The sequence below is a fragment of the Aptenodytes patagonicus genome, chromosome 7 (assembly GCF_965638725.1).
Source record: "Aptenodytes patagonicus chromosome 7, bAptPat1.pri.cur, whole genome shotgun sequence".
NCBI lineage: Eukaryota > Metazoa > Chordata > Aves > Sphenisciformes > Spheniscidae > Aptenodytes > Aptenodytes patagonicus.
The window spans coordinates 10711479-10727244 of NC_134955.1; the positions used below are offsets into that span (position 1 = coordinate 10711479).

The window sequence follows — 15766 nt, forward strand, 5'->3', positions numbered from 1 at the left end:
GTCTTAAGGAATTAGACACCCACTCAGTCTAGGAAAATAGAGATAAAAATAGGCTGAAGTTGAGCTATGTGCATGGTCCTTTACCACTCTAAGTGGCTGTTCCATGTAAATTAAAGGTCGTATCATTAAAATATAATCGCAAGTAGATACTTTAAATACGTTGACAGAAGACAGGAAGCCAGACATCTGCCAATTGCTGGCCCTGGTATTTTGCCTGTGTCAGCAAAGTCCCCTGTTAGTGTTAGCCTGAGCCCTTCAACAAACATTACTAGGCTAAAGAGAAGGTATAGTTTCTTGGTATGAGACCTGCTGGTTCTACATCGATTACAAAAAACCATACAGTTTCACAGATGATACAGGTTTCCAACCTTTTTATCAGTTGAGTATTTTTTTTTCCCCCCAAGTAAGTGATTAGAATTCTCACACAAACTAAAGATTTGAGTTAGCCACAAATATGCCTCCTAATGAAACAAAGGGCAAGGGACTGTTACTCAAATCCAGCACAAAGCTCAAAAGTGTTGTAGGTTTTGCTTCAGTTAGGAAGTTAACTATGAGAATTATTCTTTCTTTCCTCTCCCTTAATCAACCACTTGGAGATTATGTCTAATTCTAGATACTGGAAACAAAGACTTTGTAAGGACAAATATACTGCTATTTTTTACACTAATGTGGTCTTTGGACCACGACCTTTGTGACCTTTAGAACCCAACCTGTGCCTCAGGCTAACTTCAAGCCATTCTGTTAAGTCCGATATACCAACACCTTCACTGTAACCCTTAAACAGCTCACTTTTACTGTAGAAGACTAACATATATACACTTCCACCATGTTGTACCAATCTTTCTAGTTAGACTTACAAAAATAATAAGCTGATGTAGTGAAAGTCTAGTTGTAGTCTCCTATAGCAGATCCACACACAAACTATTACAACCAAAACACTACCAAAAGGGACAAATTCCATAAAACCACGGTAGTAAAAAAAAACCCAACAAAAATGAGTCTCCTTAAACACAGGTGGAGAGCATTTCTTAAGCCATTAAGAATTGCAACACTGAATACCTAAACAAGATGAGAGCCTTTCTTCACCTACCACCCAAGAATAAAGGAATGCAACTTCTAAATACACTTAGTTCTTTTGAAACAGCAGGCTACTGCAAGCAGGAACTTATCAGGGAATACAAGAGATGTTGTATGTTAGGATTGAACAACTACAGGTTTACTTTGCACCTTTTGCCTGAAAAGTAAGTAAATATTTTTGGAACACTTATCTACATCTCTCATACCTGTCATATTAAAGCAAAGCATATTAACATATCTGTCATATTAAAGCATATTAAAGCAATTGTGCTGTGCTTTTCATGTGTTTGTATCACAACAAAGCCTCTGTTGATATCACAACAAAGCCTCTGAACAAGCTCTAAACAATAACTTGCCAGAAATGAGTCATCACCTGCACAAGCTCCCAGTTTCAGCAGTCTGGGCACAAAGTCTTATATTTTCATAGAATCATTAAGGTTGGAAAGGACCTCTAAGATCATCGAGTCCAACCGTCAACCCAACACCACCAGGCCCACTAAACCATGTCCCTAAGCACCTCATCTACACGTCTTTTAAATACTTCCAGGGATGGTGACTCAACCACTTCCCCGGGCAGCCTGTTCCAATGTTTAACCACTCTTTCAGTAAAGAAATTTTTCCTCGTGTCCAAGTTGTCCCACACTCCAAATCTTACTTTGACTCCCTTCTTTGACAAGGTTAGCTCCTGCATTTATTAGTAAAGCATCCAAAAAAACTGATGGTGGGATACAGTAGCAAGTTTAGAACAGAACAAGCACTGCTATTTCCATTGGCCGCAGTACATCATCCAAAATTGTTTCTTTGAAGGTTGATGAGACTGAAAGAGGTGGATGGAAGGAAAAAACTATTTACATTAAACCATTTTTGCCACATACCTAAGAGAATTTAATGCAAATTTCAAAGCACACCTCCTGCAATAAAGCATGGAGAGCAACATACAGCATGCTTATGAGTAATTTTTTCTTGTTCAATGTAAGATACAGGCCTGTTGTCTTCACTGCGGCTCTTGAAGTCAAAATTAATGCTGTCTACTATTCAAGTATGTCCTCCCCATAGATTTCATTTTCCTGGTCTTTGCATACACCACTCAACTCCATTTCCTCCTAAAAATCTGCATGCTCGCTCCCACATATAGGATAAGACTGTTCCCTCAAAGAGGGAAGAGAAAAACTCATGCAACCATTACCATACCAGTTTTGTCACCAAGATTCAGTTTTGTTATGGTTCCTACGTAATCTTGTTACTAATTCACCTGCCTAGCCATAATTCATAACTTTTACCCCCTAAAACTCTATGACAGTACTTCAATACCATCAGTTCACTTGCCCTTCCTCAATGGAAGGCTTAATAGCACTTCTGACATAATGCTGTATCCTCAGTCTGCAAACCTGTTCACATGGGCAGAGACAGTCTTTGGCTACATAAACACAGGAACCTTCTACAACACCCAGTACGTGGGCTACAGTGCAACATCTGTTTCTAAAAGCTAAAACAATGAAAAAAAATTATGCTGCCAGTGGAAATATCTGTGTTGCTATGGTCCAGCTTTTTAGCTAACTGAAAAAAAATCTGACAATATTTAGGGTCAGATGATGTAAAGAAAACTAGAAGCCAGAATAGATCAGAAAGTTTCCTGCCTCAGTTATTTTTGACCATACTCCTTTGAGTATGACATTTATATCAGATCAAAAATAATTCTATTATTCTCCTGAAGCTCTTACAGAATACCAGACCTACAAAACATCCATATCCAAAGCTATTAAGTATAATGATTAAATGGGTTCGCTTAAAAAACCCACAAACATACATGTATACTCACATTCACACTTGAGAGGCAGCAACACCTCTATGTTTGCAGGCTAATTATTTTATTTTATATTTTTAAGAATTGGCAGAATTTTTTCCCTTTGAGAAACTCCCAACACCATTTCCCTTTACCCAGCTCTCTGACAACTAGCCTCTGGTAGACCTTATTCATAGCAATTTTCCATACTACGTTTGTCTTCTACTTCCATTCTTCTGGAAGATTCCAGCTAGAAAACAGAATTGGTGACCTTTCCAGAAGTATACATTGCTGCCAAAGTTACAGCAATAAATACTGGGATTGTGAGGTAACTGTCTAGAAGCACCAAATTTGAATTAAGGGGAAAAAAAACACCACAAACATGTATGGAATATAGGTGTGAAAGAAGAAAGCCTGAAATAAGCAGCCTATGTTTTGCCCTACTAGAAAGAAAGGTTATCTCAACTGCAGGAAAGGAAAGAATGTTCCCATTCTCCACCTACCTTTCCCTGCCTTCTCTGAGAACACATCTCCACATGCCAGTTAGCATAGCACTGCTGGCAACTTCTAATTTCAAGCTCAGAAGGGACTTACCTCACAGATATAATGTATTAACCTGTGTTACCTTTTAAAGTTATTTATGGCAGCAAATTACTGAAGAACTACATCGTAATTGTGGGTTGTTTTTTTTTTTTTTAAAAAAAGTTAAGAAATAGGTGTAGTTCCCAGTGGAAATTTAGTTTGACCTCTAACATAACAGGCTGGAGTAGGTCCAGAAAAAAATACCTACCTTGCAAGACAACATAGCAAAATCAAATTTTAAATATCATCCTTAAAGTGCCTGTGTCAGCAATCGTTTTATCTAGTTTTAGAGTGCAACTTCTTTCATGTTTGCAATAGCTGAATTGTAGCTATTAACCAGCAATATGTATTTTCACCAGTTGTCCAATGACAACAGCTACCTCTTCAAACATGCAGATAACTCCTATCAAACACAAAATTGTCTAATGCATACTTTGGAATATCTGAATCCCTGTATCGTACCTACTTTTTTGAGCTAATAAGTAATAACAGTCAAGAAAAGAGAAATCTGACAGTTGAAAGTATTAATAAGAGTTCTGTAAAGGATTCTTGCTCTACAACAGGAATGATCAGAGTTACCAGATGACTTGCAGGGATAAACAGCCTTTGGTAGAGGAAGCTTCTGTTAAGCTGCTACAGAGAAAATGATGCTAGGATACTTCTGAATTCACAGGTTCAGGGCTAAACCAATGGTGACACTTTGAAGATACTGCTTATTTGAAGGGTGCTGTCCTTTGATAACTCAAGACCTCCTAAGCACTTCAGTAAAAAACCCCCACACTCCAGGATCCTAGCCAACGTTCCCCATCTTGTAAAAAAATTCTAGTGTCCAAGGCTGAGCAAGGGCTATTATGGAGCAAACAACAGCAGCTCTGTTTGCCTTCAGAGCTACGGCAGCAATATTTAATTCATTGCTTCAGACAGGTCTCTATGACTCTCTAAACAAGGAGAATTCTGTTTTTAACAGGAAAAAATCAGTTCTTAGATTTGTCCATGCACAGATCAAGATGCTTAAAGATTTGCTTTCCAAGTGCCAGGAAAGCCTGCTGCAGTTCCACTGAATGTTTAAATGCTAAATCCAGCAACTAGAAAGAGTGTGCATGTATGTCCTTGTCAGAGATTAAATGGTCTGTTTTCTAGTTTATCACTGACAAACATTAGGTTAACAACATGCTCCCTCCAAATTCAACCATACTGATATTATCACTCACAGGACATAGAAAACATGTATTTCCCAACCTCTCAAGCGTCAGCAACAAACCATAAAGTTCTGCAAAAATACAGCTTGACAAACTAATTTCCCCCATTTCCCTCCAACAGCTTGAACCTAATACTAGCAGTAGTACAATAGAAAAAAGGTCTAAAAGTAAGGTGGAAGAAACCTTTTATTTATGTATATTCAGGAGATGAAGTCCATCTAGACATCAAATCAGGATGCGCCAAGTATTTTTTAAACACCACACACACATGCATCCACACCAGACAAAAATCATTACGCAAGTCCCTCATATAGAGCTTTAATTGCCACATTGCAAGGACACTATAGCAAGCAAAAAAAAAAAAAAAAAAATCTAAGAACTGGAGAGATTCAGGCAACAAAGGAAGTAATATTTAACTCATCTAAACAAGGTTACTGCTAGAAAGACAAGCCCGGGTCATATCATGATATCATGTCTCATTTCCTTTGGTGCTTTGTTTCCACAAAAGTAAATCAATGAATGCTATCAGCAGTCCACATTTTCAATAACCACAAGGGTCAATGATCTGCCCTATTTGGACAATACCTATCCAGCATATCACCAAAGGATGATAGTTTGTTTGTCTTCACGGTCCAAGGTTATATCCATTGAGAAACCTTATCTGTGAAAGATACTGTTTTGGAAGATGAGTAGAGACTGAAGTGATGGAACAGAGTATTTCCTGTTGTAAACTGCTTTTGGTGTAAGTTAACCTTAAAGCATATCTATTCCAAACTTTGCAATCATGTGGAAGATTTGGGATTCTTCCCACAGCTAGCAGAAACACAAGCTTATCCACATTTTAGACTTCATCAACATTCTTATCTACTCTCTGCAAGGTCATTTTCTTTACTAGCTGAAAGCCACAGTCCCTTACAGGATAAACCTGCCAAGAAAATTTAACACATCTCCAGGAGCTGGAAAACACATTGCCAGGTTTGGAAGCTAATTAGAAAAACTAAGTTTTGAAGAACTATCAAAATGGGTCAACTAATTTACTATTAGCTAGCCAGTCTGTGCCTGGTAGTATGCCAGATGGTAAGTGTCTCACTACACACTTTCCAGACAAGTAACTGGAGTGGATTCAGGGGATTAGTAAGTTCTCTCATGTATACCAAACATGCCTTTATTGATGATCTCTGCAAACAAGCAAAACACAACAAAACTAAATCAACCTGAAAGATTGTATCTAAGTCATCACAACTCCAGTATAAATGCTACCAGAAGACCCAAAGCTGTATGTGGAATATGGCAAACCTGTGGCTGACACTCAGTATATCAGAGAACTTCTGAAAAACAGCAACAGACATTTCAAACTAGTTGTATTCTTCAATTTTGAAGATGTTCAAAGAGACTAACCTACAACCAATGAAGAGATTTGTCTACTTTAAATAATTTCTCTATTGAAACACAATACCAGTTAGAGTAACTAATACTGTTAGGTCAAAGTTTACATAGCTAAGTGTATAGCCTTATGTCCACAAATAAAGTAGACTTGCTTTTAGAAAACAGTTCTTCTCCTTTACTATCCCTTTATAATTAGGTTATAAGTTGATGTCTTTCTGAATTGTTTACTGTTTGAGCTTAGTCTTCAAGTGCATGTTGAAGGAAAAAAATCTCTTTTGGTATAATTAACCTCATTTCTCCAAGTTGCACAGAAGGCATAGATCAGTCCAAAAATTAAGCTATTACAGTAAAGCACATACCACATAAGAACATTTACTATACTCCATCTCCAGTTCATGTGGAAACATGTTTAACACTTGTATCCAAAGAGCTTTCAAACAAGTTTTAGGAAAACAAGAGGCAGGCAGATTCAAGATTCGCTGAACAGGATCATAGTTTCAGATCATTTTATCTAAGTTAATTAGAAATCTGCATTAGAAATCTCACTTTAGCTTTTGGTTACAAAACGATTACAAGATAAAGCCTCACTGTTTATCAAGGTAGTTGCATAAATCATGGCTCTTACTTTGCGTAAGTCATGACTCTCGAGTTAACCTTGAAAGGAGAACAAAACTTGTCTGAAGAACCTACCTACAACATAACAAAGAGAGTAACACTCACAGTTGACTACTACATAAACTGCTGAAGCTGCAAGATCACTCAATTCTCACGCATTGCATTAAGAAAATAAGCCAAAGGCATAAATTTAGCCTTCATACGAGTACGTTGATATCCAGTCCAGGTTATCACTAGGAAAAGCCTTAGCAGCAGGATTATTGCTCCAGTTGTTACTGTGATACTGTCATTTTGCTGGGAGGGGACGTGGGGGGAGGTTTATGGTTCATCGAAGTATTTTGGAAAGCCATAAACCAAGTAGAGGGAAGGGGGCAGGAGGGGAAACAAACAACACTTAAGTGGCTCATCAGTTTGTCTAGTTTCACAGGTAAGAGACAAACCTAAGTAATTAAAACCCAGATTCACATTCCTCATATTGATCTGACAGGACAAAGATAACTACGCAAAAACTGTACCTGCAATTACATTCTGTTCAAAACATCAGGACAAGATAAGCCTCCTGAGCTAGTATTTTACTAGAATTGCCTTGGCATGTATGATTAGATTTATTAACAAAGCATTTACAATCAGAATACTTAATCAAGAACAAAAAACCCAACTCCTATTCCTCCCTTGTTTTAAATTATACATATTATTATGGAGGTAGAAGGCTTGAGTCACACTTTACAGCAGACATTACACAATGTTTTTGAAATCCTAGGAATCAACACTTCCAGACTCCTTCCATACCTCCCCATACCTTTTACAATTGAAAAAAAAAAAATCCAGAATTATCAACCTTGCTGATCCTCTCAGCTCCTCTCAACTGAAGAGTTTCAGGTAGTTTAAGAAAGATTTTTGGGGGGGGGGAACAACATAATGCATTATTTGACAGATACATGTGAATGTTTAGTACTAATTCAATAACTATACTTCTGTAAGAAAATCTTCAAATGCCCTTGCTGATGTTTCATCAAATCCCGACTTCTAATGTCTCTGTAAAGGACACCCATAGTAAGCATACACACCGCTGATGAGCTGATTGTTGAACAGCTGTAAAAAGAGTTAAGATTTTAGAACTCTTCATTAAAGTTACAGTCACGTCCTCCATAACTGTAACCAAGAATTTAATTCCTTAATGTTTAGGTGAGCCATTTCAAAATTCCTCCTGCAAAACTGCAGTCAAACAGTATAACATCTTAACATCGTGCAATTGGCTTTCCAATGCAATTCAATAAAGATATTTCCTCCCCCATTATGTTCCTGCAGAAATTCCCAATAATTCTTCTGAAACCTAAAAATAACTCATTTATCTGACAACTGCTCTATCAAGTTGTATTTGAAGCCTAATCACCTTCTTTAAAAAAAAAAAAAAGCCACATACAAGTTTACCTTTCCTTTTTTCCAATACATATAGAACAAATCCCTGTCAAAAAATTAAAAGCCCATTTTCACAACTTTCCTACCTTTAAAGATAGCTTAAACACATAGTTAAAGCAAGTTCTACCAACAGATTGCCTACCTGTCCTACAAACAGGACAAATAAAGTGAACGCCAATTAAACAGGATGCATGAAGCCTCCCTCTTCCTTCTCAGAAGAACAGAGGTATTTACACCACTCCTGTAGCTGATACTGATCACGTAGATGCTAAGGGCTCCAATCTTAAGTCCTGTTTACACTACTGGATGTGTTATTTGGATCTGTCAGTTATGTCTATTGCACAAGAAGCCCTACAAATTTACAAACATCTACCTGAACAATGACATGGAAAGGTTGGTATAATGTAGTGCATATATAGCTACCAACACCAAATGGCAGCTTAGCAAGATCTACTAAGCATAGTCTTTCTAACCACACCCAAAGGAAGAAAGTAATAGGGTACATCAACAGAGTCACACATTCTTTGAGAAAGTTGGGAAAAAGCCTAACGAAGGCAAAAGAAGAATAGTTTTATAAAAAGGGCCTCACTATAAACCCTGGGATGGACACAATCAGAAGGAAAAAAGCAAACAGGAATACCTAGTCTATTCAGAGAGACAGTATTTGTTAGGACTGTTTGCAACTCCCAAACTTTAAGTGTTGAGGCTAAATAAAGCATAGCTGGAGGACTGTATTACTGCAAGGCTCAGAATTAGCAGCTAGGAGAAACACTGTGGATGTACACAAAGGTGTACATGCCCAGACATTAAAGGATTACATGGGGTAAGTCCTTCACCTACAGACAAAGTACCAAACTAACCAAGTACAAGTTTTGATGATATTGGTTTCTTTTCAGAAGTTTTTGCTTGTTTGCTTTAAGTTACCCAGCAGCTCTGCTTCCTGCAGTCAAGTAACACGCATCCTGTACTGAACACAGACCCTCCTCAAACACTGAATATTTTGTGACAAAAAAACCCAAACGCACACACAACACACACACAATTTCTGGCTGAAGAAGCTAACCAAACCCAAAATCACTGCAGTGAACAGACATGTCTTCAACGACATCTAGTACATTTTCTAGCACTTGCTTAAACTTTCCAAATTGTTGTATAACCATTTTTGTTTGTTATACATCCCTTCCAAGCACTGGAAGCATGGTGCTTGTGAGCAACGGTGAGTTCCTACGAGAGCTAGAACTCAGAAACAGGAAGATGACAAAGGACCCTTTGCTTTATAGTAGTCTGGAGGAGATTCCGTTTGGCTGCTCAGGAGCTAAGAGGTTCTATGGATGGACTGATTCTCCATTTGCAGGAGAAGTGTTAGTACAGGTATTTCAAGACATCTATTACTCCAACTTTCAAAGATGACTCTCTTAAGCAGAATCATGGCACACTGTCATGAGTTGCACTATAGAACTGACACTTAGCGATGCTCTCTGCTCACATCTGGCCAGTAGATATCCTGTACATTTTCAACGCTAAATACCAAATGAGGAAAAATCCTTTGCTACTATAAAAGTTACAGTTTTGCTTCAATTCTAACTTTTTATTGATGAGTATCAGCTGCTTAGGATGATTAAGATGTCGACAGGTTGGGGTTTTTTTAACTATAGGAAATAATATTTATCATGTCCAAAACATACGTCTACATTAGACAGTCACACTTAATGGAAGACAATTGCCCCACTGTGCTTCTACTATTAAAATTATTGTCTCTAGTAAAGCTTCATTAGACCTGCAGTCCAGCATAAAGTAAATAAAGATTAAGTACTTGCAGTAAAAAATTACAGATCTAGATTTGCATATTACTTGATAGTTCTGCAGCAGCTAGGAGGAAGAAACCCAAGCCTGCAAAGTCAATCTTTCATATCCAGTTGTGGGAGGTTTTGGATGGGGAAAAGGCTGATTTTGAAGCCCTCTATACTTGAGGGGAGGGTACCAAAACAGGGTAGAAAAGCTGAAGAGTAGAGATCCTAGAAATATATACCTAATACCATTATTTCAGCAATTTGGAGATTATGTATCCCAGTTATGAAGCACAGACATGATACACAAATTGGGGAAGTTGGGGGTCCAGAAATTCTAGCCTGCTACAGTACAGATGGATGTCACAGATAGTAAGACTCCTACACGCTCCACTTCTGGTTTAATTATTATTGTAACAGTTATTAAAATATCAAAAACTTTCAGCTGCTAGAGCTCTGAAATAGGTTAAATGAAATTAAAGGCTTCTGTTTCCATGGGATTCAAGCCAGTTTCAATTACAAGTTTGCTACCAATCAGTGTATCTCTGCAATTAGCCACACTTTAAACTTCACTCAAGAAAGTCTTTCTGTAGACCCACGCGGCTCCTGCTCCACGAGGACTACAAGCCTTTACCGAGACTCAGGGGCTGCTGCACACACCAAGAGCTATCACAGCTCTCAAATCTACTATTTCCTGGTGCATGGACCCATTGAACTGGGACTCCCGTTTGAAGAAACGGACCATTTCGGTTCTCTTCCCCATACATTTTTCTCAACGGGAGAGAAACTTGTGGCCTTTGCCTGTAAGGCTATTCTTTGCGCTAGCCGCAACTACACGGGCTCTGAGAAAGGGGAACTATTGTGGCAGCACGGCTAGCGCGGGGGGAAGCCGGAGCTGCTTCGCAGGAAGAGCCGGCGCGCCGCTGCTCGGAAGAGGCCCATCCAGCGACAAGAGGGCAGAGCAGGCGGAGAGGCGGGCGGGCGAGGAAGAGCGCGGGGAGATGGGTGGTACCCTCCGGCTCCGGGCCCAGCGGCAGGTGGAGCGGGCCGCCGCGGACTCCGGGGCTTTCGGCCTCGCCCACGCGAGAGCGCAGCCCGGCGGTGCCGAGACAGCCGCCCGGAGAAGCGTTTGGGGTTCCCCCCCTTTTCTAATCATCGATCCCGCCAACAGAGCCCCTCCGCCTGGCCGCCTGCCCGCCACCACGACGCACCTCAGGGCTCCCCGTCCCCAGCGCCTGCCTCCCTCCCCCCTGCGGCTCCCGCCGCCCTCCCTCCCCAGCAGCCTCCCGGAAACGCGCGACGGCGGCCGGCTCCCTCCGCGCCCCCCTCACGGACCGCAGGAGAGGATGGAGCGGCTCAGCCCGCGGCCCCCAGCCGCGCCGGCTCGCCCCGACTTCCCGCCGCAGCTCGGGCGCCCGCTACCTGCTCCGGGCGGCGTCCCCCGCTGACACTCGCTACCCCACTCCCCGCGCCGTCCCCCGCCGCTCTGAGGGGCTCGGACAGCGGTCCTAAAAGAGCCGCTCCCGTTGGCCGTTGCGCACACGGTACCCGCCCGCCTATTGGCTCCTCGCCCCGCCGCTCGGAGGGACGAGGACGCCGGGGGTTGGCGGATTCCAGGAGCCCCACCCAAGTGCCGCCGCTCGGCGGGTGGGGCGGCTGGGCGCGTGCGGGGGCTCGAGAGGCGGGGCGAGGGGGAGCGGCTGTGGTTTGCGCCGCCGCCCGGGGTCCGCGCGCGTCCCCCTCGGCCCCCTCCGCGGCGGTTGGGGTCGCCCGCGCGCCCCCCGCCGACGGCCGCCGCCGCGCCGGCTGCCCGCGGCCTTGGCAGCGCCGGGGCGGCCTCGCCGCTGCGGTGGGCGGCCCGGTAGGCGCCAAACCGTCCCTGCGGCGGCCTCCGTCCCCGCGGCGCTGTGAAACCGCTGTCCCCGGGCCCGCTCCATCGCAGGCCGCCGCCGGAGGAGCCCGCCCTGCCTGCTCGAGGCTCTGCCGCGCTTCACGCCACCCCTCAGCGAAACACGGGCCCATCAGGCTGTCGTACGCGTGCGAGCGTATGGCTGCTTTGCACGTCTGGCACCGGAGATAGATACCCGACAGCTCGTCGCCTGCCACAGTGATACCACTGGTTTCTGTTAAACGTCTAAAACTTTGAATGTTGAGATACTAAGTCAATTTCGGTTGAAATTGGCCAAAAGGTCCAAAACCAATCGAAGCTTTAGAAAGCAACCCTATATAAAAGGCCTCCATAAAAGCGAACCCAGTTGTCAGGGGAGTTCGAGAACGCCTGGGGCAGAGGTGGGCCGTTCCCCCTAAGCTGGCATTTCCACAGCAGCGGGGCTGGAGAAATTTCTAGCAGCTTGCACCTACGAGCCAAATGCTAGAAGACCCCATGCAGCGTTAGATGCACAATATCGATATTACCAGCATATTACTGGTACACGTTGCAGCTGTGCTACAAATACCATTGCACTCCGCTTACCTCACCGGCTGTTACCAAATACTGCTAGGCTACAAAGCAACACGCCATTATACCATGCCCTGTCACCATATGCCATTTGTTTCACAATTAAATATTGCACAGATTGACATGAAGCAGATTAAAAAAATAATAAGCATTCAAAAGTTAGAAAACACCCTATATAAGCTTGCGTAACCCATATTAATTCAGATTACAGTGCATGTAAAATAAGAGAATTGTAAACACAGTCTTTGCTTATGCAATTGCATGTTACTTTTTCAGAATGGCTTCTGCCTGATCCAGGCCATGAAAATGGGACCTGTGCTCACATAATCCGCAGTGATTCAATAATGATTTTATCCTTACTGTTAGACGTGTGCTCTCGTGATTTATCTACTCCATACTAGTTAAACTTAGTACCTAAGTACTTCTTGACAGAGTATTTAGAATCACATAACTCCAGACTCTTTATCATAACTGTTAGTGGACAGTGTTTCAAAGATACTATTCCTCAGAAAATACCTGCTCATTGAAGCTGAAGCGTTATCTGATTATCTGCCATATAGGAAAACCAACTCAGGCAGTGCAAAGATTTGAGTCCAAATCTCCCGCATTCCCGCTGAAAGGTTTTACTACTTTGTTGTACGCTATTATCACACCAGTGTTTCCTTTTTTGTCCTAGTGAAGTCCTGGTGTATGGTAGACAGCCTTACTGACTGTAGGGATGAAGCTTTTTCATTTCAGATTCCCCAGCATGGAAGGGTCCGTTGCAGCAGAGAGATGCAGGTGCAAAATTGCAGTCAGTGCACATGAACTCTGCAGAAAATTTATTTTTAAAAAATCTCTATTGGGTATATGCAAATTAAAATGTCTCAAATTATTACAGAAGTTAAATGTGGGTGCATTTTTCAGAAGTCGCTTTGTAAAATGTGTCTGTGACACCAAATGGAAGTAATGGGGAAGATACCAGTAATATTTCAATGTGGGCACAGCAATGTATTTTGCCCAGTCTCATTTTTGAAAACAGCTAAAAAATGGTGGGGCTTTAAACCTTGTCTATAATAAATACCGTATCATCTGATGATTGTCATAGCTCATTAATGCTAAGTTATAATGCAGTGACAGTCCATTAACTGATGCACTCAATATAAATTGCTATTATTATTTTAATTATTTATTATTATAATTATTAATTATTATTATTATAATAATTACGCAATTTTGGTATCAGAATTTTGAACCCAATTTCTTGGCAGAATAGGGGAAAAACAGAAAAATACATGTAAAAGTTATCAAGCATGTATTCTGTAGGCTGAAAATACCTAGTCTGTGTGGTCTCTAACTAAGTGGCAAAGTACTGCATGAAAGTCACAGATTTTCTTTGGTTTTGTGGGTTCTATAACCTCCACACCTCTGATGACAAGATCACCGTGCCCTCATCATACATCAAATATGTGCATTACCACAAGCTGACTTAATGGCAACACAGCAGAGCACAGTACCACAAAATTATTTCAGATGCCATCAGAACATAAAATAAATATAGAATATTCAGAGCACACTTTTCAGTTTGTGTTGAACACGGTGCAGTATACAGTTCTGGTCAGTGAACTCAAAATATCAACCTGTGGCAATGTACTATTGTCTGTCTGAATCAGTCTTATACCGCACTAGGACAAAATGTCTTGATAAAGCAGAGTATTGCAATGATACACCGTGAGTTCACAACGCTGTAAAACTACTTCAGGATCTCAAGAGCCTCAGAAATTGTGGGGATACTGTGAGACATAATGATCTGATTTTTTTCCAGATTACTCTTTCAAAGTCACAAGTAATTTATCCCTCCTAGATTATCTATCGGCAGGAAAACATCATAGTGACATAGTATCATGATGCATTTGCATTTTAATGTAGTAACATATGATTGCTTCCCAAAGAACCTACCAAACTGGTTATTCAAGGTAGCATTGTGAATTTTTCATCACAGGAAAAACTGAGAAGATATCAACACAAATGTGCTCGGGAACACCAAATAAATTGTAAAAAAAAATCCAACATAGACTTGCATTAGCTAATATTAAAAAAAAAAAGTATTCGAGACTCTATTGCCCAAGACAAAGAGGTCGTGTGACACAAGGTTGTGGAAATCTATAGGTAAATAACTGTAAGTGCCTGCAAGGCCAAATCTTGGTTTGTTATCTGTGAGGGTACAAAACAAATGCCTACACACTCACAATCAGAAAAAAGACAACAACAACAAAAAAGAGATCCAGTTCATGTCTTTAAATCGGTCCACATTTCTAAGCAATACTAGCAAGTTACTTCATTCACAAGAATCTTCCAGAGATTACTTCATTGCGTCTCTCCAATTTCAAGCAAGGCCAACAGTTGTAAAAACTTTGTGCCTTTTATTGACCAACTCACAGAAATCTTTAATTCTGCATCCACTGCCTGGGCTAGGTTCCCCAGTCTCCTTGCTTTGGAAACTGAAAAAGCTGTCACTGGCAGAAGTGAGAGAGGACAAGTGCCAGACCAAAAACGTGAAGTATCACTAGAAATGACAGCCATGCTACAGGAACACAGTGTTCATATAGAAACTTTGTTTCACTGTGCATAAGTTCGTCACTATATACCTCAGAAACAGAACCGGGTTTATGCAAACAATAGTCATGTATCTTTATTTCCGTAGGCTGTGGACGTATTATGAAGAGTGGTTTTTTTTGCATAAACTAAGGCATGTGTTTACCACAAGCTAGCTACCTGTGCGGGCTATATGGATGGTTACTTCTATTTCTTGGTAAATGCAACCCATTTAATGAAAGGATTAGTCAACAAAAAATTTACTTTCTCTGCTGCCAGAAGTATGCACACAGGCAGTTTCTGTTCAGCAAACTTACACTCTCATGTCATTTGTGCTCACGCTGATAGGAGTTAACAGCCATACCTATAGAAGGTGTTTATAAAGGGTGTATTTATGATGTTACGACCATTAACAGCTCTTATCCTTAAGCTACAGTGCGTTCCAGTCACAGTAATATGGTCTGGAATTGGCAAACTTAGTTCTGTACATGATGTGATATGGAAGATACAGTTCCACAGGAGCTCAAAACAGGGGCTTTGCATGAGCAGTAACTAATACAGTTAAAACTATTTGTTTTCTAATTTGAGGTACTATGGTTCAAAGGTAAGGGTCTGATCAAAACTGGTTAAACCAGTTTAGGAAAAGTCCAGGAACTTATTTTCGGCTGTGTATTAAAGCTAGTTAGAATATTTAAAGATATCTTTGGATTCAAAACAGAGCAAACACCTCATGAGAAGAAACTTACAATTTTACTCTCCAAAGAAGTAACACAGTTTTTGGTCAAGTGCTGCTTTTGTCTTTTACTGATGAATTAACTGATGGAGCATACTTATTTAGTGTTCTGGGTGTTTTTTAAATTTAATCCTGCATATATTTAACACATAT

The 15766-nt window shown here is 41.0% G+C and overlaps 1 protein-coding gene across 4 annotated transcripts in view; it reads right to left on the minus strand.

The window, feature by feature from the left end:
* The window catches only part of FAR1 (fatty acyl-CoA reductase 1), a 40488-nt gene extending 29162 nt beyond the window's left edge, over nt 1-11326 (minus strand). For all 4 annotated transcript variants that reach the window (XM_076343939.1, XM_076343938.1, XM_076343937.1 and 1 more), the window contains exon 1: nt 11271-11326. The gene's annotated coding sequence lies outside the window, so the exon portion shown is untranslated. The remainder of the gene's footprint in view (nt 1-11270) is intronic.
* Nucleotides 11327-15766: the final 4440 nt, after the last annotated feature.